We start from the raw sequence: 27,590 nt of genomic DNA, 5'->3' as shown, positions 1-27,590 counted from the left end.
TTTGTTTTTATATTTTTGTGTTACAAATATCTCCTTTGTGGGTAAATGTAATATCCTCAGAAATGTCTAAATAATAGCATTCTTCCTTCTGGCATGTTCACAGGTTTTTGAGCACTACAGGACTACAAAACTACATCTACCATGCATCTGTGCACTGAGGACACTACTGTGAACATGTTCTATAGTATTATGGGTGCTGTGATCTCTGGGAGTTGTAGTTTCCTTGGCTTCTGAGTCTTACTAATGAAATCTGCAATCATAGCTCTTCTTATTGATCCCGTCACTGACATGCATGCTTTGGAGAAAAAATGAAGGAGCAATGGGACAGGACTTACATGAGGATCTTGGAGAGAGTAGCCTCCTGATCTTATGTTTTTCCATGAATGAGGCTCATGGGGGAGGAAGTGGGGAGGCTTCCAAGCTTTGTGTTTTCCTGATTGTTATCAGGTGTGAAAAGAAAATTTGAAACTTGAGCTAGGACTTACTTTAAAATGAACTAACTTTCAGCTGATCCAAACTGAGCCAAAATTAGCTTGGTTTTTTAAGACAAGTTTAATACAAGCAGAACCAGGAGAAATTTGCCCATCACACTTAGGGCACAATCCTATCTTGCGCTGGAACAGGTGGCTTATGCTGTATCCAGTGTGAGATAGGGCACCACAGTGGCTCAGCCGAAGGTAAGAGGAAACTCTTCCCCTTACCCCCAGGTAGGCAGCCCACCCTCCCCCTGCCCTGGAACACCCCCCTCTCATCTCCTCCCCACCCACCTGAGAGTTTTGTGTTGGCCAAGCTTCTTTCGACACAAGGTTTGGTCCCTTTGTTAGCACGGATATAGTGATGTTCCTGAACAGACTGAAAAATTACTTTTTGTTCTCCTAACTCATAATGTGACATTTGGGATCCCTGCTGCATTCCAACTGATTATGCTCTGACCGTAAATCTACTTCACTGCTTCACCTCCCTTGCATGTGTCAGCAAATGAGGGTTTGACATGCCCCAAGGAACCCCTATATCATATTAAAGTGATCTTGTGAAATTCCCCTATAGGTTCTGCTCTAGGGGCTGCTTCTAGCCAGCATGCAATTTGACATAACCATACTAACACTGAGAACCTATGTAGCCATTTCTGAGGGTGGAAACTGCTTCATATGTTTTAGCTTGATTGTAAATCTCTTCAATGCTATAGGGCAGTAGTTCCCATTTTTTTTTTTCAAATGACAGCTCCTGTGGCCTGTAGGGCCATTTGTTGCAGCTTTCCATTAGGGCTACAATCCTGTACATTGCGTAGTGTGGCTGGTTTCTTTGAGGATTCTGCTGCTTCCCTGACTGGTTTCCATGGCTCTCCAGGGAGCCATGGTTCAGAGTTTGGGAACCACTGCTGTAGGAGAAGTACATATTATTAACCCTGTGTTGCTGTTGGGGGAGTTTGCAGAGGGGGAGGGGGAGAGGGAGGGATTGCAGAGGGCGAGCAGGGAGGAGGCATACGGAAGTATTGCTCTCCCTTGCAATACCGGGTAGATGGGACTCGTCAGCCTAGGAAGGCAGCTCATCTGAGAGAAGGAAAACTCTGATCCCAAACCTCCACTGCCTTGTGGCTACATCCAGTTGTGGAAAAGGCTTCAGGAGTCAAAATCCGGAGCCAGAGTCCCTGAGGCAGTTCATGGCTGAACACAGTCACGTTCTGGCAACTCCTGCGACGCCGCTGGAACCAACCGTACTGGCTTCTGCCTTTCCATTGGACCATTTCAGCGACGTGGAGAGGGGGGATTTGCTGCATGGGTAACAGCCTATCCTCCATACCTTCTTTACCCAGGCTTCGCGCACTGGAGAGGACACTCCAACTTCGCCATACGGCGTCGGCACAACACGGGAAGCAGCAGTTTACCGGTTATAAGTCTTTGCTCGATCGGCGTAGAGCATGACGCCAGGGGCTTCTTCCAATGGTGGGAGAGATCATTGCATCTCATTGGGCAGCTACCACCCGCCTTAAGCTGGGCAGTCCCCAGCCAGTAAGGTGTTGTCTCGCCACGGTCCGTTAACCTCATGGGGTGCGTGGGGTTTAGGGTGAAAACCGACAAGCGGATCGACAACTCTGCACCATGCAACAGAAAACAGAAAACTACTGCCCTAAAGCTGGGCACCTGAAACGTTAGGACAATGACACCTGGCTTCAATGATGACCTGCAAGAAATAGACGACGCACGCAAAACAGCTGTCATCGACATGGAGCTGAGCAGACTGCAGATGGACATCGTCGCCCTTCAAGAGACTAGGCTGCCAGATTCCGGATCTGTCAAGGAGAGAAATTTCTCATTTTTCTGCCTAATTCACAGCTTGGTCACTTTGAGTGCAATCTTAGGTATGTCTCCTTGGAAGTATGTCCCAATGTGTTCAGCAGGGTTTATGCGTAGACAGAGCATTGCAGCCGTAGGGCCCAATCCTATTGAACATTCCAGCTCCAGTTTAACCCCAATGCAGCCCCCTGGTAAGAGAACACATGTTTCCGTACCTAGAAAAGGCCTCAGTGACTGCCCCTCCACCATAGGATGCAGCAACCCTCCCCACTGGCACAACTGCACCAACACTGGAAAATTGGATAGGATTGGGCCCTTGGTCACTACCCTACGCACCTACTACTATCCAGTGATTACCTTTATTATGTAGTATATTAATTATTACTGGAGTGAAAAGTCACTTTCCATAAAAAGTGTTAGGCATTATACAAGGGGTTAACGATCTGGTTTATTACCTGCCATGCATGAATACCTTAGAGAAGCTCCCAAAGGCTCTTAAATGTGCTTGGGGGCAAGAAGATTTCCCCTGATTGCAATGTACAGAACGAGTCAATGGTGGCATTCTTTAAAATTGGAAGCGAATCTGCTCATAACTGGTCCGGTGAGGATCAGGAGAGGATTTTTTGGAGAATAATATTTGAAAAGTCTTTGCTTCTGAGCACATGTGAAGGCAACTGCAGAGATTTTAAATGTCAGTTTCATCTCAGTCCTACATATGTGACTAGGCAACAGGGAGGGGGGGAAAAATCCATGTAACCTTGGCAACGCACAGAGCAAACGCAAGAATCAGCACCCTGCCTAGGCTGCTGGGGAGGAATTTGTGCAAAGCGAAGTGCACAGCTGCCAAGGACTTGTTTGGGAGGCTCTGTCCCGAGTGCCTGGGGTGTCTGCTCCTGAAAGGGAGGGCCTCTCTGCTCACCAAGCGAGCTCCTCTGATGACGTGCTTGCACTGGGCTGCTAGCTGCAGTGTCACTGCAATGGCTGAGGGGAGGCTGTTGGATGCTCTCAATGAGCTCATTCTCCCAGGAGGAAGGAAAGCATCCAGTACATCACCCGGCAACTGCATCCTTCCTATGAAATTCCTCTCTAGCTCCTTCCTCAGTTAGGCTGGCCTGATTCTTCACTTTCAGGGTGTGTACATGGTGAGCAGATTTTTTTTTTTAACTGTATGGTTGATTCCCACCCCTTCTCATCCCCCTCCTTCCCTTGTCTCCTCTAAAATGCATCTCTGGACTTGTTTGCTGATGAATCATGCTCTCATCTGGTCCCCACTGCTTGGAGGATAGATAATATCATCTTAAACAGCAGGGATGGACTGCATTTTTTTATTTTACTTTAAAAAAAAATATACTCTTGCCTCTTGCAATGTGAACGGCAAAACGTACCCCAAAAAACATGCCCTTTGAAATCTGCCTGCTAGGAGCAGCCTACAGGTTTTAGAATGAAGTGCGCTGCAATACACGGAATAGTACTTTCTTCAGGTAAAGCAGTCAAGCAATGTGCCCATCATGATGGAGCATACCTGTAAGGTTAGTTTCTTGTGCGTATTTGTACCTCTTTCTGTATCTAAATGCTATGGGTGCCTTTGCACACACAGTTATATAACAGCCTGCTTGTGCATTTTGTAAGATCCGTTGTCAAATGTGTTCTGTTTTGCATGCTGTGCCTGCATAATTCGTCTAGGTAGCAACCCGCTACAGCTCAGCAAATAATTGCAGATAAATGATACTCCCTGAAGAAAATGATGGTGTTGTTTAGATTTTAAAAAGGCAGGCCGGGTTAATTCCGTGGTATTATATTTGTTGCATAGGGAGCTGCACCCATCTTGATTCAGATACTTCCAACAAGATTGAGTTGATCAGAGCTGCTGGCTGCTGATCGAGATTCTGCCTGCAATTTTGCATATTAAGTATAGCAAAGGCTTTGCAAGTTGCAGTGAACTCTCTTTTCTTGTGGGCATGGCGTGGATAAGTCCGACACCTCATCAAATCTGTTTTATGAGCAATAGAATGCTCAAGGACTTAACCTTAGGTTAAAAGATGATTTCTCATTTTATCACCACCTATTCCCTTGATGCCTATCAGTGTCACTTTGACCTATAAAGCAGCTATACTAAGTCAAGAAGCTAACTGTAGGCAGACAGTTTAGCATGAAGTGCAAATAGCCTAGAAATGAATCTAGTTGATATTGCCCCCCCCCCCAATTCTGGCACAATACAACATGTTTGCCTATGGGGCATTATTCACATATATGCACATACGTAGGTGATTCACCTGCTCTTGGCCTACTGTACATGTCAAAACAACATTGTGTGTCCTTGGCAATGCCAGGCTTTGCTTTAAATACAGGTTTGTGGCAGCTTTTAGGTGTGTCTGAAGTCAGCATGGGAGAGGAAGGTTTGGAAGGGGAAGCTGTCACTTCAAAGTTTGGTTCTATCAGGCACCTAGTAGGAGTTCGAGGAAGGACAATCTGTATGACAGTAATAAGAAGATAGAAGGAAGGAACTATTCTATTTGCAGACATAAAGGCACAATCCAGGTAATTGGGCAATTGCAACTTTAAGGCTGCATTTGGATGTACAGAACAGTTTATCTGGAAGTAAGTCCCATTGAAATCAGTGGGATTTACTTCTGAATTAACATGCACAGGGTCAGACTGCAGGTGTGTGATGCATGCCCAGGCGCACATGCAAACACACACACACACATTTTTGACATAACTGCTAAGGGTCTGATAATTTCCTAGATGGTTCCTCTGAACCTTAACACAAACCAGACACATAAAACTTGAAACAAACGTTGCTCCAATGTATGCAGGTGAATGTTTTGAACAATGATTGATACTTGCATTTTAAAACTCTCCTGCAATGCATCTGTTTCTAAGCACTGGTAAATACCTCAACATTCTAATACAGTAATTTTGAGATGATAAAGAAAATGAATGAGTTTCTTTCTGTAATATTAGTAGAGCACAATAACCTTCTTGTAGCTTTTTGAAACATCCACATTAAAAAAAAATAGATTGACCATGTATTCTGATAAAAGGGTAAAAAAAAAAAAATCAAGTTCCATGCAGAAGATCATGGTTACAGTATTCCTCCTTCAGGCTGATAGTGATTCCTGTTTTTTGATGTTGTCTTTTACAAGGAACATAACAATATATATGACATATAAAAATGGCCAAATACATAGGTTAACAACAGACTATACTACAACAGTTGCAACATAAGCTGTATGTTAGCACAAAAGCAGGTATGTACTATTCCTTACAGAGGTCATGGTACAAACCACAATATTCAAGACAAACAGCAGCATGGACTACCCTTGGTTATATGACAGAAAGCTCTTGACTATCAGTTGATTAGTACCCCAAGTTGCCCAAATTAACAGTGTGCACCCATCATACACCTAAGAGGATAGCTCTTCCACATACTCAAACTTGTAAATATCCAAACTTTTTAATTTTTCATTGACTATTTAGAAAAAGTGTTGTTAAACTATATTAAAAGTATGTTGACAAATTAGACATTGCTTGCAAAAATCACCAGTGTTCCAGGCTCACAAATGCTAAATTTCGTTCATTTATAAAAATTACATATGTATATTTACAGTATATGTATGGATGACACTCCCAGCCAAATACTAAAGCCAGTGCCATGGCTGGGTGCCAAGGCACCAAAGCAGCTGCCGCTGCATCCTGTGGTACTATGTTGCCTCCTTGGGGGAGGGGGACTCTCATTCCTTCCCCTGGGGAAAGCCCCAAGCCCTGCAATGGAACTTCTCAAGTCAACGGCGCAGAGTTGAAAGATTCTATGTCGGGCCGGTAGGCCAGACACAGAGTTCAGGATCCGGTGGAGCAGAACGTTGACTGGCGCTGAGCTGGCGCCAGTGCTGATTTGGCACAGGGTGTCACAGGTGTGACTCAGCACATTTGTGACACCCAGTTCTGGTGCAGGCCCAGCTCAGGATTGGGTCCTCACAACGCAATGCTATCAATTTCTACGCAGAAGTAAGCCTTGATGTGTTCAATGAGGCTTACTCCCAGGAAAGTATGTGTAGGACTGCAGCCTTATTTATTTAGGTGTCTCATCTAAACTTTAAGGTTTTTTCATGTGTTACTTTTACCTGCCAGAATCTTAAACTTCCTGACTCTGTTCCATGTTGGTTGCATTGGACCCTTCATGTGACAAAGATATGTGTGATTGACAGGGGTTACTTTCTTCTTTCCTTTCTCTACTCCCTCTTTAAGTGGAGTAAATCTGAAGGAGCCCTTGAATGCTCATCAGACTTTATGTTCTTCATTCTACTATGCATAAACTTTATGTTCTCTTTGATATTCCAAATATCTCCTTTGTGGGCAAATTTAATATCCTTAGAAATGTCTAGATAATAGCATTCTTCCTTCTTTTCTTGCCGGCATGTTCATCTTTTAATTTCTTGAGAATGTCACTTAATTGGTTTTTGAGAAAAAACTAGACGGATGGGGCCAAAGGGAACTTAAACTTAGTATGTTGTCTAACTTAGTATGCTGTCTTTGTTTTAACAAAAACAGCATACGAAATTTTCCTTGACAAAATCATGTCATATACAGATGAGTTCACACATCTTCTATCCAAAGCTAAGCTGACCCTGGTCAAGAACACAGCATGCTGAAAACATCCACAAGGGATGTTTTCAATATGTGTCAGCAGTTTATTGAGAAAAATGCTCTGGCTAATATTGCAAGAGTCTCCCAGTCCTGAACCCATTCTCCTGCAAGTCAGGTCTGCTTGACCAAGAGAGTCTACTTAGGACCACTAGTTCAAAATGGATTTAATTCCAATTAAGGCCACAGTACTGTGCATAGCTGCCAGGGAGTAAGCCACATGACTACTTCCAAGTAACCAGGCATAGGATTGCAGTGCATGTGGATTTGGGGTGGCAGCTACAAGTGTATTTTGTGAGAACAAAATTATATAGGAATTTATACATAACCATTTAGCCTCTTAATACAGTCTTCTCCTTTTGTGTCAGTATTGCACAGAACAGAATATTTTCAAATGGCCCAAACAAACAAACTGTGCTGCCCAAATAGCCTTTTTGATTCTTGAGAGCCCCAGACCTGCACAAGAGTACACACGCACACGCGCGCGCACACACACACACACACAGATTGCCTATTGCTGCATTGCCTATTCCATGTTGCTGCCTCCTCCATTATATAACACCTGAATAGGACTCCTGTAGTGGAGACACCCAAAGACCCATGAGGCAATTTTGGACAGAATGTCTCTCTTGTTTGGACTGTTAAGATTATCATCTTCTGTATAATACTAACATAAAAATAAAAGATCAGCATGAAGAGGCTAAATGCTTATTTTAGATATCTGTATAATTTTGTTCTTGTAAAACTGGACAGTTTACAAGCCTGTTCACTTATACTTTATCACCTATAAAATATTCTCAACTGTTTATTTTTTTAATGAACTCATTCAACAAGCATTTTACAGCTCTCAGAGTTTTTATTAATATGCAAATTACATAGTTTATCATTAGCACAAAACTTTATGAGCAATTCCAAATATATTAAAAGAATGCATATTACTATTATTTGAGGTTTATTGATTTGTAACTTTACAATGTTTATATTTCATTGATCTACATATACTGATAAGGTCATTTGTTTTCCCAGTTTTTTAAAAGATACATAGCATCAGGAGGAGGGGTTTAGATTCGTTAGGCACTGGGGAACTTTTTGGGACAAGCGGGGCCTGTACAAGAGGGACGGGCTCCATTTGAACCAGAATGGAACCAGACTGCTGGCGCATAACATTAAAAAGGTGGCAGAGCAGCTTTTAAACTGATCCCTGGGGGAAGGCCGACAGGAGCCGAGGGGCATCCGGTTCGGGACTCCTCATCCCTATGGGATGAGGATGGGGAGGTTAGAGAACAACAAGACAAAGGCAGGGTAGGAGAAGAAATTGGGAAAGGTAGGGTGATGGGATGTGATAGACGGTTTGGCACAATGAGAGGATGCGGGGACAAAGGAGCGAATAAGCAGCCCATCCTGGGGCATTCCGTGTATAAATGCTTTTATGCGAATGCCCGAAGTCTACGAGCAAAGGTGGGAGAACTGGAATGTCTGGTGACAAGGGAAAATATTGACATAGTGGGCATAATGGAAACCTGGTGGAATGCGGAGAATCAGTGGGATACCGCAATCCGGGGCTATAAACTCTACAGGAGGGACAGGCAGGGGCGTGTTGGAGGTGGGGTGGCCCTTTATGTTAAGGAAGGGATAGAATCCAGCAAAGTAGAGATTGAAGGTGGGTCCGACTCCACCGTAGAATCTCTGTGGGTTAAATTACCAGGCTTGTGCAGCAATGTAATACTGGGGGCGTGCTATCGTCCTCCAGACCAGAAATCTGATGGGGACCTTGAAATGAGGAAACAGATCAGGGAGGTGACAAGGAAGGACAGGGTTGTAATCATGGGGGACTTCAATTATCCTCATATTGACTGGGTCAATTTGTGTTCTGGTCACGATAAGGAAACCGGATTTCTTGACGTGCTAAATGACTGTGGCTTAGATCAGCTAGTCACGGAGCCCACCAGAGGACAGGTGACTCTGAATTTAATTTTGTGCGGTACGCAGGACCTGGTTAGAGATGTAAACGTTACTGAGCCATTGGGGAACAGTGATCATGCTGCGATCCGTTTTGACGTGCACATTGGGGGAAGAATACCAGGCAAATCTCTAACAAAAACCCTTGACTTCCGACGGGCGGACTTCCCTCAAATGAGGAGGCTGGTTAGAAGGAGGTTGAAAGGGAGGGTAAAAAGAGTCCAGTCTCTCCAGAGTGCATGGAGGCTGCTTAAAACAACAGTAATAGAGGCCCAGCAGAGGTGTATACCGCAAAGAAAGAAGGGTTCCACTAAATCCAGGAGAGTGCCCGCATGGCTAACCAGCCAAGTTAGAGAGGCTGTGAAGGGCAAGGAAGCTTCCTTCAATAAATGGAAGTCTTGCCCTAATGAAGAGAATAAAAAGGAACATAAACTGTGGCAAAAGAAATGTAAGAAGGTGATAGGGGAGGCCAAGCGAGACTATGAGGAACGCATGGCCAGCAACATTAAGGGGAATAATAAAAGCTTCTTCAAATATGTTAGAAGCAGGAAACCCGCCAGAGAAGCGGTTGGCCCTCTGGATGGTGAGGGAGGGAAAGGGGAGATAAAAGGAGACTTAGAGATGGCAGAGAAATTAAATGAGTTCTTTGCATCTGTCTTCACGGCTGAAGACCTCGGGCAGATACCGCTGCCCGAACGGCCCCTCCTAACCGAGGAGTTAAGTCAGATAGAGGTTAAAAGAGAAGATGTTTCAGACCTCATTGATAAATTAAAGATCAATAAGTCACCGGGCCCTGATGGCATACACCCAAGGGTTATTAAGGAATTGAAGAATGAAGTTGCAGATCTCTTGACTAAGGTATGCAACTTGTCCCTCAAAACGGCCACGGTACCAGAAGATTGGAGGATAGCAAATGTCACGCCTATTTTTAAAAAGGGAAAGAGGGGGGACCCGGGAAACTATAGGCCGGTCAGCCTAACATCCATACCGGGTAAGATGGTGGAATGCCTCATCAAAGATAGGATCTCAAAACACATAGACGAACAGGCCTTGCTGAGGGAGAGTCAGCATGGCTTCTGTAAGGGTAAGTCTTGCCTCACAAACCTTATAGAATTCTTTGAAAAGGTCAACAGGCATGTGGATGCGGGAGAACCTGTGGACATTATATATCTGGACTTTCAGAAGGCGTTTGACACGGTCCCTCACCAAAGGCTACCGAAAAAACTCCACAGTCAGGGAATTAGAGGACAGGTCCTCTCGTGGATTGAGAACTGGTTGGAGGCCAGGAAGCAGAGAGTGGGTGTCAATGGGCAATTTTCACAATGGAGAGAGGTGAAAAGCGGTGTGCCCCAAGGATCTGTCCTGGGATCGGTGCTTTTCAACCTCTTCATAAATGACCTGGAGACAGGGTTGAGCAGTGAAGTGGCTAAGTTTGCAGACGACACCAAACTTTTCAGAGTGGTAAAGACCAGAAGTGATTGTGAGGAACTCCAGAAGGATCTCTCCAGACTGGCAGAATGGGCAGCAAAATGGCAGATGCGCTTCAATGTCAGTAAGTGTAAAGTCATGCACATTGGGGCAAAAAATCAAAACTTTAGATATAGGCTGATGGGTTCTGAGCTGTCTGTGACAGATCAGGAGAAAGATCTTGGGGTGGTGGTGGACAGGTCGATGAAAGTGTCGACCCAATGTGCGGCGGCAGTGAAGAAGGCCAATTCTATGCTTGGGATCATTAGGAAGGGTATTGAGAACAAAATGGCTAGTATTATAATGCCGTTGTACAAATCGATGGTAAGGCCACACCTGGAGTATTGTGTCCAGTTCTGGTCGCCGCATCTCAAAAAAGACATAGTGGAAATGGAAAAGGTGCAAAAGAGAGCGACTAAGATGATTACGGGGCTGGGGCACCTTCCTTATGAGGAAAGGCTACGGCGTTTGGGCCTCTTCAGCCTAGAAAAGAGACGCTTGAGGGGGGACATGATTGAGACATACAAAATTATGCAGGGGATGGACAGAGTGGATAGGGAGATGCTCTTTACACTCTCACATAATACCAGAACCAGGGGACATCCACTAAAATTGAGTGTTGGGCGGGTTAGGACAGACAAAAGAAAATATTTCTTTACTCAGCGTGTGGTCGGTCTGTGGAACTCCTTGCCACAGGATGTGGTGCTGGCGTCTAGCCTAGACGCCTTTAAAAGGGGATTGGACGGGTTTCTGGAGGAAAAATCCATTATGGGGTACAAGCCATGATGTGTATGCGCAACCTCCTGATTTTAGGAATGGGTTAAGTCAGAATGCCAGATGTAGGGGAGAGCAACAGGATGAGGTCTCTTGTTATCTGGTGTGCTCCCTGGGGCATTTGGTGGGCCGCTGTGAGATACAGGAAGCTGGACTAGATGGGCCTATGGCCTGATCCAGTGGGGCTGTTCTTATGTTCTTATGTTCATCCTGTATTTTGTCGCTTCACTCTTGCCTTACACACACATACACACTGTGTGTGTGTGTCAAACAGTGTAATCCTGTGTATCATTATGCAGAAGTAAGTTCCATTGGGTTCAGTAAAGTATTGTTGCATAGGAACAATTCTACCTAAAATCCACATGGCAATGCAGCAGTGTCAGCACAGCTATTGCTGTATCCTACAGGGGATTTTTGGCTGCTGGAGGTCTCTTTGGTGTATGGGGACATTTGTTCCCTTGCCCTTGAGTAATCTCCAGCAGTTGCTATGGGGTCCTCTCAAACCTATGCCACCTCAATCACTGGCACAAATTTGCATTGACCAGGAAAGGTGGATCAGGACTGGAAGGGGGTCAAGATTCAGCATGCACCATTTCCACCCCCAATGCCACCCCCCATGCACCCTCATCCCTACCCTATCACAGCCTGCCCTTGCCCTGTTCTGCCCATCCCCACCTCCATTCAACCCTCTCCCACCCTCCCTCCAACTCCCCAAGTGGGCTTACTTGCTCCATTGGGTCTCAGTGGGTCCACCAATGCGTGGGATGCTGCCCCGGCCTCCCCACCAGTGAGCCTGCAGCAAATGTTGGCGAAGCCTGTTTTGCTACTGCTATAAAGCAGCCTTCACTGACACAATGCTAGTTACACTGGCAGGGGAATTGGGCCATTAGGCTGCAGTCCTATGCACACTTACCTAGGGTAAGTTTAGTTGAATTAAATGGGGTTTATAGCTGAGTAGGCGTGCATACAATTGTGCTGTAAACTAATGAAACATGCACAAAGTCAAAAGGATGAACAAAATGGGGGCGGGGGAGGGAAGAATGGGGAACTAGATGAGGGCCTGGATGTGGCCCCTCATCTTCCAATGCTGATTTTGACAGAATACAGATTTGCTTCCGCCCCATGTCTTTTTTTGAATTTAGAAAAGCAGGTTTCTTGTTTTGTATTGTAAACAAGGTCCCTATATCTCTGAAAATGTATTGTCCATATTAGCCTTTTCAGAAAGGAGTAGTAATTGGCAGGTCAAGGGTGCAACCACGTCTAACCCAAAGTGTCCTTCGGGCAAATCCCATTAGGTCCAAGAGCTACTTTTAATACAGAATATTTACTTCAATTTACAAATATCAAACTTTGACAAAGTTATTCAAATCCTGCATGAGCAGACTGAAGATCACACATTCTGATCCGCTGAACCTGCTGCATTCCCACACTCAATCTGACCTTTCCATGCCCCCATTGCCACCCTGATCCACCCTGCTCCCATCTCTACATGGTTTTCTCTTCCCCCACCTGCCCTTCTCCTTCCTACCTGTCTTGGCAAGAGGCCAGTGACCCTCTATAAGGCATGAACAGGCTCCGACCTTCCTTCTGGCACTCCTTCAGTGTGCTACTCTGTGTGCTACTGGAGTGTATTTTATGACTGCCTTTATGTAGTTGCCACCAGTGGAATAATACACTCCTCTTTGATTTCTATCTCAGTAAGGTCCAGTTTGTAAATGAACCTGGTTCATGGTTGTCTCCTGGAAGCCAAAGCATGGAGGCATTTAGCTGCATGGCTACCTGTCTATTTAAGGGGCTCACCATGCAGTTTGTGTTGACAGTAAGCAGGAAACTGGAAAATCCTCTCAGTAATGTTGAGGCAGCCTTACAATACTCTCTCAGGCAAAGGTAGATACATTTGTTTTACACTATGTACCAGAATGGCTTACTATAGTGAGCAACTGCTAATAACTATAATCAAATTATTTCTACAGGGCATGGCAACAAACTGTGGAAATCCTTGCCTCAAAATATCTTCTCCCTGCTTAATAGGCACACTAGATGTGCATTGGTTTGCTAAATTATTATTCTGTTCCTTATACATTTTTTTTTTTTGTAATGGTAGAACAGATGGATTGTTACTTTGAGAAAGTGTTGCTTCTCTTCTATATGTATGAAAACATGCTTCACAGGATCTTATACTGAAGTAGATAGCCCATCAAGAGGAAATTCTCATGTAGTAAAAATGGGCTGTACTCTTGTTGTTTAAGGAATGGCATTCTGTTTGGGCTCCACAGAGGTTCGCACCTGCAATTTCCCTTCGTTCACACAGGTAAGCACACTAGTTAGCACCTGCAGTTTCCCTTCGTTCAGTGCAAGGACTGGAGTAAATAATTGTAGATGCTACCTCTTGTTTGCTGACTTTGGTCTTGTTCTCACTGAAAAGATGAAGGTATATCTGGGTTGTACCACTTCAGACTATGTATGTGGTTGAGTGGGGTGGCATTATGTAAGAGACTAGGTACACACAAAAATAACAATAAAAACCTGTGTGTTTCCTGTGCATAGATAACTACCATAAGTATTAAGAATCTGTGAGCTGAAGCCCTTCTCACTGACTTTCTAGTTTTCTGTTAATAGCTCAAAAACATCAAGACTCTCTCTCTCTCTCTCTCTCTCAGAGGTGGTCCATCCTAAACATCAGGTTTATACGCTTAGTGAAAACTAGGACTCTGATTCATTCTTGTTCCGTGTCTTTGATATTCTGGGGTTTCTTTTAGTACCACATGGGAGGAGGCGTCAGAAATTAAAATGCAAATAAAACCATTCAAACAAAAGATGCAAGGAGCTTCTTGCAATGAGCAGAGAGAGAGAGAGAGAGAGAGAGAGAGAGAGAGAGAGAGATTTGATGTGTTTCAAGCTATTAACTTTTTGTCACTGAATGTATATTTTAGGCATAAAGTTTTTAGGCATAAAGTTTATATAACCCAAGAGACGTTGGGTTAACCATTTCTCCTTCTGCAGATTGCTAAAATACTGTATATGTTCTCCTGATGAAGAGCAAATTGTTTGTAATGCATTGGGATAATTGTTCTTATCCAATAAAAGCTGCTTCCTTCCTACATCTATTGGAATCATTAGGTTTGCATTTTGTGTTATTCCTGGACTGGTTTGGATGATATTTCTTTGCCTGAATGATGCATCTCCATGCATCATCTAAAAACAATTACAGTATTATTTTTTTTACAAAAGATGGTTTCAGAATCAGTCATATGCAACTGTTTGCAGTTTAATCAATTAGTGAAATTAATTTGATCAATCAACAGATTTCTTTGATCAAGTGATTGTCCTGATGATGATGATGATGATGATGATGTATTGATGAATAGAAAGTTGGGGCCAGTCCTAAGGCAACTACTGCTAGCAGGACAAGCACACACTCTGTCCAAATGTGCCATATGGCACTTTGTGGTGGCGCAATCATGGTGCCAGTAGAAAGGCCTGCGCTGGCCTTCTGATACCTGTTGAAGACCTGTGTCTGCTGGTGCAGCTAGGCTCTCCGTGGACCAGTGGAGGGAGGGAGGATGGAATAGAGGCAGAGAGGGGGTGTAATGGACTGGGGCTGGGGTGGATCAGGCCCAGGAGGCAATGGGAACGTTGGCAGTGGCTACAGGAAATCCCAACATTGATTTTGCTGGTGCAAGCCTGAGTAGCCCTATAGTGGTTGCTTGGGCTTATCCTGGCATCTTTTTCTGGGGGGAAAAAAAGCTTTTGGAAAATGCATTTTGTATTGAGGAGGGCTACTGAGCAACCTTTCCCCTGCTCTATCATCATTCCATTTCAAATAGCTTCCTCACACCACAGGATTTAAAACTCAAGCCTATGTTTTCTAAAAACTGTGTTAATGCTTTTAACTCTTTTTATTATTTCAGTCACAAGTGAGGTGAGAGAAAATACTTGAAAAAAAATAATAGAGGCAATGGATAATACGTAAGAGAACTGCTAAATGTTAGTGCATTTGTCAAATAAATTCTTCAGAAATGCGATAATTTTGTTACAGCTGAAAAATTGCTGAGGAGTTGTGAAATGAGATCCAGTGGCTTCTAGCCAAGCTGCCTGGCCAAGAGTCTCAACTGTTCAGTGCATTTTTAGAATCTCTGCTTCTTGTATTCCCCTGGGAATGTGACCATCAGGCTTAGCCTGTGAGGTGTCAGCATTAAGGGCTGTCCTGATTTCTCTCCAATTTAGTGTTGGGTCATATTACATAACCTCAGCCTAACCTCGTGTGGGTGACACCGCATCATGTCCACTTAGGTCTACCTCTTCTAGTACAGAGCAATCTTCAACTACCCATTTCTGCCATTTCTCATAATAATCAAAGCAGTAGACAATTTTAGAGATCACATACACACATTCTTTTATACCTATTATTTTGATGAGCATTCTCTGAGAGATTATTTTCTATATTTGTTTCCTGTTTGTTGACTTCTTAAACCTTCCATGTTCTGTGTTAAGCAAAATAAGCTCAAACTTTCAGACAGCTGTTGGTATCAGACAAATAAAAATCAAGGATGTCATGTGCATTCAAATATGCAGATAGTAGTGATTCAAAACTTTCACCTTCCAAACGGAAACTATGGGATTTTTAGACACACATTTAAGAAACTTCTGTTTTTGTAGGACATACGGTGCAACCAACTTTCTCTGGCTTATGTCAGTTTTGCTTGCACTACAATTATGTAGGGACAATTATATATTATATAATTGGGAGGAACACTGTAAAATTGAGAATGAGAGGGAAGGAAGTTCAACTTGACAGTGTATTTGCGTGTGGGATGTTAAGTAAAAGAATCACTTTGTCACTTTGCCTGAGGCCTCCCAGAGTGGCTGGCTGAAAGAGCTGGCTGAGTGGCCAGAAGTGGCTCTTCTTTCCAGAAGAGAATTGTTCCTTATTATTATTAATTACTGCTATTAATTATTAAGAGTATTTATATACCGCTTTTCAAAAGGCATAGTTTACAAAGTGGTTTACAGAGTAGAATAAATCAGTAAATGGTTGTCTGTCTCCAAAGGGCTACAATCTAAAAAAAATACCAGAAGAGACACCAGCAACAGCCATTGGAAAAGATGCCAAACTGGGGTGAAGAGGGACAGTTGCTGTCCCTTTGCTAAATATAAGAGGGCATCGCTTAGAAGGATGCCTTTTTGCCCTGTTAGCAAGGGATATTATTGTTGTTGTTGCTATTATTATTATTATTAGTAGTAGTAAGTAGTAGTAGTAGTAGTATTTACATACTACCTTTCAACAAAAAGTTCACAAAGCAGTCTACACTGGAGTAGAAATGAGAGGACGTGGTCCCATAATTTGCTCAAAGGTGCTGCGTGCTGACATTGACTCTGAGGCCCAAATCCTATCCCTTGCCACCAGCACTGATGCAGCTGTGCCAAAGTCAAGTGCTGCATCCTGTGGTGGTGGGGTGACTCAAAAGCAAGCAGGAGGTAAGTAAAAATATTTTTTACTTATCTCTGCATAAGCCTTGGAGCTGCCTATGGGCTTTCTTGGACATACGCCACCTATTTTTGTGGTACATGTCTGGAGAGAGGAAAGGGGAAGGGAGATTTCCAAATGTGGGGATCTATATGTGCTACTGCTACTGAATCTACCCCTCCCACTTCTTTTCCATGCCCAGTTCCTTCCCTGGAACACCCAGAACAAACCACTTCCCATGATTTGCCCACTGCCCCAGCTTACCTGCTTTGGAGTAAGTTGTCACCTGCAACAGCAGGCTATGTGCAGCGGGCTGTGCACACAGTCCACTGTTTTGACAGCAGAACTCTGTTCTGCTGTTGTACCTCTACAGGTAATATTGGACCATGAGTATTTCAGTTATTTTCTTACAGATTTACATCAATTATAATTGATGTATATTCTTGCTGTTATTCTGCATGACATGTATTCTGCATGTACATGACATGACTGGTGCCAGGTTTCTGGACAGGTTAGCAACACGCTTTTTAAAGTTCCTGTCTGATGTGAACCCGAACTGAACTGGAGAGTCTGAAAATACTGATGAACCTGATAGAATTGAACCCACCTTTTTAATGATTTTATGTGAACTCCTGGACTTGCCCTGGACTGTTGCCACTGCCAAAAATATTTATTTTCTTTGCTATGCCCTTCTCTTTGCTCCATGAGATTTTGTCACAAGTCCCCAATTGTGTCATATAAAATGAACTGGGTATTTTATCTGCCCTATTACTGTGTTATATTTTAAGTCATTACCATCCCCAAGTTCTAGGCAAAGTACAGAAATAATATGTGTGGATGTGTGTATATATACTCATAATATTATGACAGTGACATTATTAGAAACTCACCTAAGGGAGAGTTTTACCGGAGAAAGTATTGCTTAACCTTTGTTTCCCTAATGAGATCTTGTGTGCTGCCCTGTTTAAGCTCAGATATGTGTTAATAACACAGAGAATCAAATTGTTGATATTCATCTCAGCCTTTCTCTAAATTATATGCAATACAGTCTCATCACAACACAGCACAGGAACAGGACACTTCCGAATATGTAGTTCATGTTTCCTAGCAACTGCAGCCATTCAGATGGAGAAGGCTTTAAATATTCAGTAATGATATTTTTCCTGTCACTGTGACGGCAAAATGTTCTCTCTGTATTTGCTTTACAAGCCTTGGTTTCCAATCCTTTTTTAAAAGGGAAAAAACCCAAAAACGTGCCCTTCACTAATGGCACTGAAAAACAAGGAGTAATCTGAATGCAGTCAAGAAAGAGAATTCCTATTTAGACCAAGTCAGAATTACGTCAATCTGAACTGTTTGAATGCATCATATGTAGCTGTTGCAAGAAGTATCATCTGATCTTTGACAGAGAAGAAGCTAATTTGTATAGTGACAGAACTAAAATACAGTCCAATCCATCACAACTCCCCACATGACATTATAGTGGCGCTGGTGTGAATTCCGCTGAATCCCATGAGGGCCTCAGGAGGCCTCTTTGGAGTAAGGGAACATTTATTCCCTTGCCCTAGGGTAAGCCTCCATGGGCCCAGTGGGTCAACACATGCCGATTTTATAGCTGGTGCAAGTCTGCATTGACCAGGAAAGATGGATCAGGACTAGAAAGGGGGTCAGGATGCAGTGTGCGCAGGCTCACCACTCCCTCTCAGACCTGACCTGATCCAACCCTCTCCCCGTCCTGTCACTGCCACATTCCCCCCACCCCTGCCCCATTCTGTTCTCCCCTTGTCCTTTTCCACCCTGTGTGGCCTTACCTGCTCTGGTGGGTAGTAGGCCATTCACTGGCATGTGGGCCGGGCACTCTGGCCTCTCCTTCAGCTGCCCAGCAGCGTGCACTGGCAGAGGCTACTTTGTAACTTCTGGAAAGCACCCTCCACTACAATAACGTGTTACACCAGTGCCCAGCTGGCTTAGGGTTGGGCTGTCAGAAGCAAATCACAACATCCCCAGTTCAAATCTCCCCTTCGCCACGAGTTTATTACATAGCTTTAGGCAAACCCACCTTCTCTCAATCTCAGCTCCCGCCTCCAATGTGGGGATAATAGTACTTATGGTACTCAGCTTACATGTGTTGTAAGGACAACATGAAGATAATACTAGTGAAGTACTTTCACATTCAGAAAGTACTATACAAGTTCTAGGGCTGAGCTCAATGGTACTGCTGAGTAGACATACATAGGTTTCTTCTGTAAGTATTATTAGCTTTTTCCTCATTCTCCTGGGTGGGGGGGGGGGTAGGTGGGAAATGTAGCTTTGTTTATACTTTTTGTCCCCAATCTCTCAAAGTGTTAAATGGACTTAAAACCAGTTGACTTTAATGTAATTCAGGCTGCTTGGAAATCAGGCTCATCAGTGTAGTGAGATTTATTTCTGATTAAATGTACAGAATAGGTATTGTGCTACAAGCTTTATTCTGGATTATGGCATTTACCTTTAGAGATTAGATGGCATGGGTGAAAGGCCACATTGCTGTAAAAGTATACCATATGAGATAACCTCAAAATATACTTTCTCCCCCTCAAACACTTGTTGGCATCGTTCAGTCTTGGAAGACTGTGGTGTCACGCTCTGAATGGTGGTTCTGGAACAGAGTGTACCCTGGGTAAAGTAGGTATGGAGGATAGGCTGTTATCCATGCAGCAAATCCCCCCTCTCCACGTCGCTGAAATGGTCCAATGGAAAGGCAGAGGCCAATACGTTTGGTTCCAGCGGCGTCGCAGGAGTTGCCAGAATGTGACTGTGTTCAGCCACGAACTGCCTCAGGGACTCCAGCTCCGGATTTTGCCTCAAGGTTAACTCCTGAAGCCTTTTCCATAACTGGATGTAGCCACAAGGCAGTGGAGGTTTGGGATCAGAGTTTTCCTTCTCTCAGATGAGCTGCCTTCCCAGGCTGACGAGTCCCATCTACCGGGTGGCTGTTTAGTCGCCTCTTACGACAAGTACAGCCAAACTGAGGGTCTATTCTTATCCCCAGCCCCCAGGGGAAACAGATGTGTTATTAAGTCAATTATTAAGTCAATTATTAAGATGTGTTATTAAGTCAATAATACCAAATAATACCAAATATTAAGTCAATAATACCAAAGCAGAGCTACATACCAGAATTTTGTAAATAAAGAGATGCTTTGCAGATGATTATTAGTTTCATGAAGTATATTTATATGCTAACTTTCAGTGAAAAATGTTGTCAGAGCACTTTACATGACATAGGAGTAGGACAATAGTTCCTTCTCCCAAAGGGATGCAAAAATCTGAAAAGACAGTAGTTCTGAGTGTCAGAACATCGTCAGAACAGTAGTTCTGAGCATCAGAACAGTTCTTCTGAGCTTCAGAACACGCTGGAACAGTAAGTGCTTCTCACAGTGGGGAGGGCTTTAGAATTGTGTTGAATGGAGCCCACAGGGCATAGTTTGGCTAACGCTGGTCTAAAATAAGGCAATACTGTCATGTTCTGGGGCAGTGTTTCTCAAACTGTGGGTTGGGACCCACTAGATGGGTCACGAGCCCATTTCAGCTGGGTCCCCATTCATTTCAATATTTTATTTTTAATATATTAGACTTGATGCTATCATGTTATGTGACTGCATTTGGGGAACTATTACAGATCTGTACTTTTAATAGGTGACTATGTATATGCTTTTAACAATGATAGTCAATGGAACTTACTCCTGGTAAGTGTGGGCAGGATTGCAGCCTAGGATTGTTGAAAATTTTCCTGCTTGATGATGTCAGTTGTGGTCATGACATCACTTCCAGTGGGTCCTGACAGTTTCTCATTCCAAAAAGTGGGTCCCGGTGCTCAAAGTGTGAGAACCACTGTTCTAGGGAAATGTCTGCCCCATAATACAGAACACAGGCACACACATTCTGGCAGCAAGAGTTGTACTTATGAATCTTTTGTCTTGGGTTTAAGCAGGTACTTTCTGATGTGCTGTGACAACATAGGACAGCTCCCTCTCCATGTAATTCCATGCAACTAGAAGAGCCACAAAAATGAGCATGAATGTCTCCAAGAGCTTGTCATGTGTAAGAGCCCTCTGGCTAGTAACTGTTCCATCCTCCCAACCCTTCCATATAGTCAAATAAGTTTCTTCAGTGCCCTGGGCTACTTTCAGTGCCCTGAAGCATTCAGCTCTCATCTTTGCTAGTCATTCTTGACAAGGGTCATCTAGAATAAAGGCTGACTTTCAGAAATGCTAATGCCCTAATGTACTAGAGACAGGTAGCCGCAGGACAAAAGGAGACTCGAAATCCTTGAATTTGTTTGCTTTCTGTTACACAGGCAGGAAAGGTTGTGTGTGTTTTTTCTTAGAGGTTTACTGAAGTTTACATTTGTAGTGCTATGCTTGCCTCATTACTGAACACATTCAAAATACTGTAGTAATTATAAACTGTTTTGCAAAGTAGTGCTTCTTGTATCACTGTGCATTTGCCATCCTCTATACAGAACATTCAAGAGCTGAAAACAGTTTTTTTTTTCCAAATAGAAATAGCAGAAACTGTGAATAGGCTCATAAACAGTTATGGCTCAGTCCCCATTAACACATGACCAATGGTCTATTCCAGTATCACTCCAGTGATATATGTGAGGGAAGAGAATGTGTGTGGGAATGATGTGGCTCATTTGCACACCAGTGTTGCCATCTCTGGGACTGTGTATGGAAGGAACTACTGAATATGTACACACAACAGGGCGCAATTTATGATAACTTCTATTGCTGACTATAGAAAAATCCAGTGCATAGCATTTAGATTGCTGGAGAAATCTTTGTAGGATCAAGTTATCAGGTTATTTAATTATCTTACTTTTTTGAAAAATAAAGTGCAGCAACTTTGCATCTTAAACAGTGCAGGCCTGTTCATATCTACTCAGAAGCAAGTCTCAATTAAGTGGGACTTTTTCCCGGGGAAGTGTGTATAGCAGTGATTCCCAAATTGTGCACCACGGCACCATGGGGCACTGTTCCCAGTTGCCTCTCCTACCAGCTCGCCCCAGTGCCACCATCTTGGATCTTGCAAGATCCTCCTGTGACAGAGCGTTCTGTTGGCAACCATTTTTCAACAAAAGAAGGCTCTTCTGCTGTCATAATGCCCTGCCCTGACAGCTCAATCTGAAAAAGGATTGGGCTGTAAAGTCTGACTCTTCCCCCCCACCCCGGGTTCTTTCAAATGCTTTCTGAAGCTGAGTGCTTTTTGGGCGTGACACGAAACTGTTCTTACTGTACAAATGGGATATTTATATTTTGTGCTGAACTCTTAGAGCATCTGTGTTTGAGCACCTCTGTGTCCAATGAGATGAGGAAATGTCTGTTTTCAGATTGAAATGTTAGTTTTGTTTTTGTCCTTGTCAGGAAGTTTCAAAGTAATTGTGAAGAGTTTCAGGGCAGATAGGATTCAGAGGACAAGCTAGATGTAAGACTGCCTTTCTGCCTACAGGGAAAAATGTTCCTTCTGTCACATCTTTTTCCAGTTTTAAATGTTCTGTAGACAGAAATAGAAACAAGCTTTTATGAAAAGGTATCATGATTCTGTTCTGTTAAACAAAATACAGTGCCACCTCTCATCTTCTCACTGATATTTTTTCTTGGCTTCCCTTCCAGCTTCTCATGTTGATCGTAGTGAAGACAACTTTCCACCCCAACACACATCCCCCCGCCACACACACACACATTTATCTCTTGTAATGGAAGATATGGTCATCCTTCTGACTTGGTCATATTTCAGTATTCTCTTTCACTCCAAGCCCTGCAGCATTTCCCCTTTATGGTCTCCTAGATCTGTTCTTTCTTTTCTGTGGGCTGGTTCACTCAATAAAATTGTGTCACTATGTGAACAGTCTCAAACTTCCCAAGATGATAATGTTCAACTAGAGAAATGTAGTTTGTGGAGGCATTCTCACCATGAATTTATGTTAACAGTATCTATAATTCCACATTTCTCGGTGAAAGCGTCAGGACCTTTTGCATTATTTGTGTGAACTTGTCCAGTAACTATCCAAACATATTCTTGTCGTCATCTTGCCTCGACCACCTTGTTTTTGGCCTTTTCCAGACCCTTCTTCTGTCAATAAAACCACCTTTCTCTGATGTCATCAATTCCAGTCCTTCTCTTTCTGTCTTTGCACTGACTCCCTGTCACTCTTCACATTAACATCAAGTATTTATTTTTTTACTCCTGATGCTACTTCATCTCTCTGGGTATTATCTCTTCCTTCATTTTCCCCACAAACTCCATGAATTTATTTGCCACAGTTCAAGTCATAAAAACCTTCAACTAGCAAGAGCATTTAGGAGACCACTTTTGTGATGCAGACAAGTAGTCTGAATATTTTTGTTCCAGCTCCAATTGTTAGCTTCTGTCATCAAGGGCAGTCGTGGTAACTCTACTACACTTATAGCAGTGGTGACTGAGCCTCAATAAAACTGACTAGAATACTGAACAGAATAGAATAAAGCTGAATAGAATAAAAAAACTGATAAAATTAACTAAACTGACTTGATGGGATTTGATGGAGTTTAAGGATTAAGATTTGGAGACACAAAATTCTGGACATATATTCAGAAAGATGTTTTTCCTGTACCTTACATGCCTTTACATTCCAAATTCATATAACTGGAAGAGCCCTTGTAGTCCAGCACCCTTCTTGATGAAGGAAATCAACCCCCCTCCACTGCTGCCCCCAGCAGATAGCTGTCCAGATCCTGTTGAAGAACTGCACTCTTGGAAATAATGGGTCTGTTAATATAACCTAAAATTGCATTTGCCTTTTCTGCAGCTGTATCACATGGCTGACTCATGTTTAGCTTGTGATAAATTGATACCTCTCCCCTTCAGTTGCCAGGTAGAGGCAGGTGGCAGTTTCACCTAGAGAATTACCAGCCACCATTGTAAATAGTATTAATTTAAAGCCTCAAAATATGCACAAAAAATTACCAGTGCAATTTTTGCTACAGGTTGACAGCTAAGCACACCTACCAGAAATGCTTCTCTGAAGTGACACACATACATTCAGGTATAGTGTGTGTGCATGCCTGTATATGAAAGAAATGTAACTCCCTTGGGTCCCCTTGAAATATAGCTGCCCAAGCTACTTCGGGACCCCTTTGGTAGAAAGACAGAGTAAAAATGCCATAGGTAGATAGGTAAGAAGAAAGAAAGAAAGAAAGAAAGAAAGAAAGAAAGAAAGAAAGAAAGAAAGAAAGAAAGAACCCTTTAAAAAAATCTGTTCCCCTTTTATTAAAAAGATAAAAAATCTCAGTCTGTGAACCCTTCCTCTTTGGTATGCCGAGTGAGCAATGCTCATTTGCACAGAGAGAAAAAAAATCAAAGGTTCTTTAGTGTCATGTGTGACAATGCTCTAACTGATTTCTCGGTTTTCGGTAGCCCTATACAGATGACTAATCAGATTATCAGAAAGTGTGCATGGAAAAGTAGGATTATCACTCCCATTGGGCCCACCCCTCCCTGATTTCCATGCATTGATTGGCTGTTCTGCACAAAGTTTATGTGCATAGGCATTGGGGGGGGGGATTTGTGGGTAAACTGTGTACTTCTGCACTTCCTTTCCCCACATTTAATCATTATGGGAACGTAGCAGGTGAAGAAGTGTAATCTGTGCCCTGCATTGTACTGTGAGTCCTCTCTTAAAGTTTAGTTATCAGTCGTTTCATTTTAAAGTTGTAGAGAAAAAAATTGTCTCCTCGACAGGGCCACTGTCTGTGTGGAGTTCTCCCCATGTCTAAGTGGGTTTTTTTCCAGCTTGGAAAGCTCACATTTATTTCAGTGTTTGATATTAGAAGTGCTTTGGGTTCTTATTTAGAAGTTTGGTGACGTTTTTGTGATGAGAAATATGCTTTATGAACTTAACTCTTTATATATATCAGTTAGCCTATGGTAAAATTGGTTTAGATACAAGTTGTTTTGCTTCAAGTTGCAGTTTTTAAGAACCTACTGACAATCTTAAGTAAGAACTTGCTGTATTACAGCTTATATGTGCATGGGCTCTGAGCAGAACAGCTGATCAGTGCATGCAGGACAAGGTCAGAGGGCACAGTCCCATTCCTCTGCCATTTACTGATGTTCTCCAGGTTAGTAATCTACATAGGACTTGTTCTGGAAGAGAATCTGAAGGGGGAAAAGGTTACTTTCAGTTAGCATCAAAACTCAGCCTTATTTCTATTTGCAACCCCCCCAACTATTTATTTCCCATACAATACTAGGTTTCTACATTTCTTGGATTCAGATCCAGAATGAAATAAAAGTATAACAACATTCTATCTGAACTATATAAACCTTTCCCATTTTCATAGAATAACATTGATGGGGGAAGAGGCTAGTAAATCTCTCAGGAAGAGTGTGAAAATCAGTGTGAAAGTCAGGGAGATCTTAGTTAGACTCTGTTTTTACTTTATTTGCCTCTTAAAACACAAGTATTCAATTTGATTGGTTTTCCTTGTTGCATTTTAGTCCCCAATAAATCATTTGATTTGATTAAAACAAATCTATCTAATGCTTTAAACCACATAGCAATTGGCCTCCTATGTCAGGCACCTTACTCAGCCTTGAATGCTACCCAGAGAAGGCTTGAGTGAGAATGAGTGAGTATATGGAGATGTGTGGATGAGAGAAGGAGAAAAGTGAAGCAGGTTGGTCAAGATGCTACCACCCCCCCTTTTTCTTCCTCAGATAACTCAGTATGAAGGCTCTTGGTTGACAGACAGACAGACAGATCACCAACTAAGTGAAGGGCTGGAAACGTGACCCTGATCTTGCATTTCTGGTAGCTGTGGAGAACCTACCCCACAGGTATAGCCAGGGCATGACTGTATGTGTGGTCTTAATGCAAACACAGTAGGGAGAAGCACTAGAGTTTCTAGAAGTGGATGTGGTCCTTGGCACTGCCTGAAAGATTGCCATTGGAGTGAAAACATTTTTAAAAAATATTTGATTGTTAAGTTAATCATTATTATCTGTTTGGAAAGACAAAACATACCATTATGTGTTTTGTTTTTTGGTTAGTGTGAAAATCTGAAAATTGAAATAGAACAGAAAGGGTCTGTGTTGGCTTTGTTTGAACTTCTTGTTCTGGGATTTCTCCAATTGTAGGACCTGATTTAATTCACAGTCTCATTTCCTTTAAGGTTGTGCTGGCAGACACCTGAATTATACAGTTGCAGTGTAGAAGGAAAGCCCAAAGGACAACACCTGTAATCAGCTATAGAACCCAATCCTATGGGCCATACTGCCGGCAGCACACATGTACCGCCGGCTCTGGGTGTCACGAACATGCCGTAAAGCATGTTCACAGTATCTGGGGAGCAAGGAGCACCAGCAATGAACCTCAGTGCCAGGAAGATGTCACTGAGGAGCAGCTGGTGCTGAGTATTGCTGTCGCTCAGAGATGAGGCTTTTGGTGGAGGGGGGAGGGGGGAATTTATAGTTTGTATATCTACTTCATCCAGATTAAATGGGTCAATGAGAGTGCCATCTTCAGGGCCTCCCTAATTTTGAAACTGGTGCTGCAAAGCAGGATTCCAGCCTTTGTCTCCCTTTGCTTCTGGGTCACCTCTTCCAAGATGGACTTTGCCTGTAACACACCTGCCACCAATTGCCACGAACTGTGGGAAATTGATAGAGAAATTGTCCTCATCCAGTTTACTTCCAGTTGTTATTTCTGTTAGGAAGGTTGACAACTCTAGTTAGATAGGAAATAGAAACCTTTCCTTTTCCGGGCCAGCTGTCCCTAATGAATGCAGTAATAAAGTAGTAATATAAAGAAACCTTCTTTTGTGATTAGTAGGCCTGATTACAACATAGAAATTAGTAGCAACAGGAGAATAGTTTCAATTACAAAGTGTAGGAAGGCAGCTTTAGCCTTATTAGAAACATTAAACCCATATAGATACAGAACAGAAATACCTCCTGAGGCATTAGGAACATAAGAATAGCCCCGCTGGATCAGGCCATAGGCCCATCTAGTCCAGCTTCCTGTGTCTCATTCTAGTTGCGGGTTCATCAGGAAAGTGAGTTCTGGGAGGTAAGGCCTTTTCCCTTTAATTAATTTATTATTTCCTCTGGAACCATTTTGCTAAAATGCAGCTCAAGTGGTTGCAGTAGGTGAACACTACAAAAGCATGCAAACAGTTTTAGGGGATTGGTTAGGGAGAGTGCTGACATATTAATTTTAACAGTGAAAATTGCCCATAATAGAGCAATCCAGGATAGAAGCATTCATCATGAAGTGAGGAGTAAGCCTACAAGCCAAGCATCTAGGAACTCACAGCACTGTGTATCTCGGAAGCAATACTCTGGTTTTTTTGAGTGTTGTAGTGACTGGCAGGGAAGCATTAACACCAGTGCCTTCCCCCCCCCCCATATCTGCCCCTGTTGCTCTGCTACCATGAGGACACAGCCAGAGAGAGAAAGAGGGAGAGGGAGAGAGAGACAGACAATCATTGAAAGCCTCCCTGCCAGCTTGTGTAGGAAATTTCCAAATGTCGCTTGTGGTCCAAGAGGACTGAGACACAGCTCTAATAGAGTTCCACTGACTGCAGGCAGGCGAAGGGTTAAAGCACAGGAAGAGTTTATAAAGAAGGAAGCATAGAATAATATATTCAGGAAGAAAAGGAAAAGCAGGCTTACAAGAATGATATGGGCAAAGGAGGATCCCAGGTGCAGTCCTTGGCAAACATATAGCAGGCAATTACAGGCAAACCTTACAGCAAAATAAAATCCCTGACACATCCATCACACAGACCCTAATTGTATTTACCAGGTGTCAGCTTTGCTCAGCTCCATTACACCTCTCCAAACCCAAGAGAGGCAGGTGGACTTGACCACGTGCAGGTGAACTGTGAGGGAGCCAAGCAGGCAGAACAGACTTGAGCTTCCCTGGACTTGACTTTGAGTAACCGCGGTCTGATGAAGTT

Source organism: Tiliqua scincoides, chromosome 3, assembly GCF_035046505.1.
Source record: "Tiliqua scincoides isolate rTilSci1 chromosome 3, rTilSci1.hap2, whole genome shotgun sequence".
Lineage (NCBI taxonomy): Eukaryota > Metazoa > Chordata > Lepidosauria > Squamata > Scincidae > Tiliqua > Tiliqua scincoides.
The sequence above is the reverse complement of the archived record's forward strand: the minus strand, read 5'-3'. Positions refer to the sequence as shown.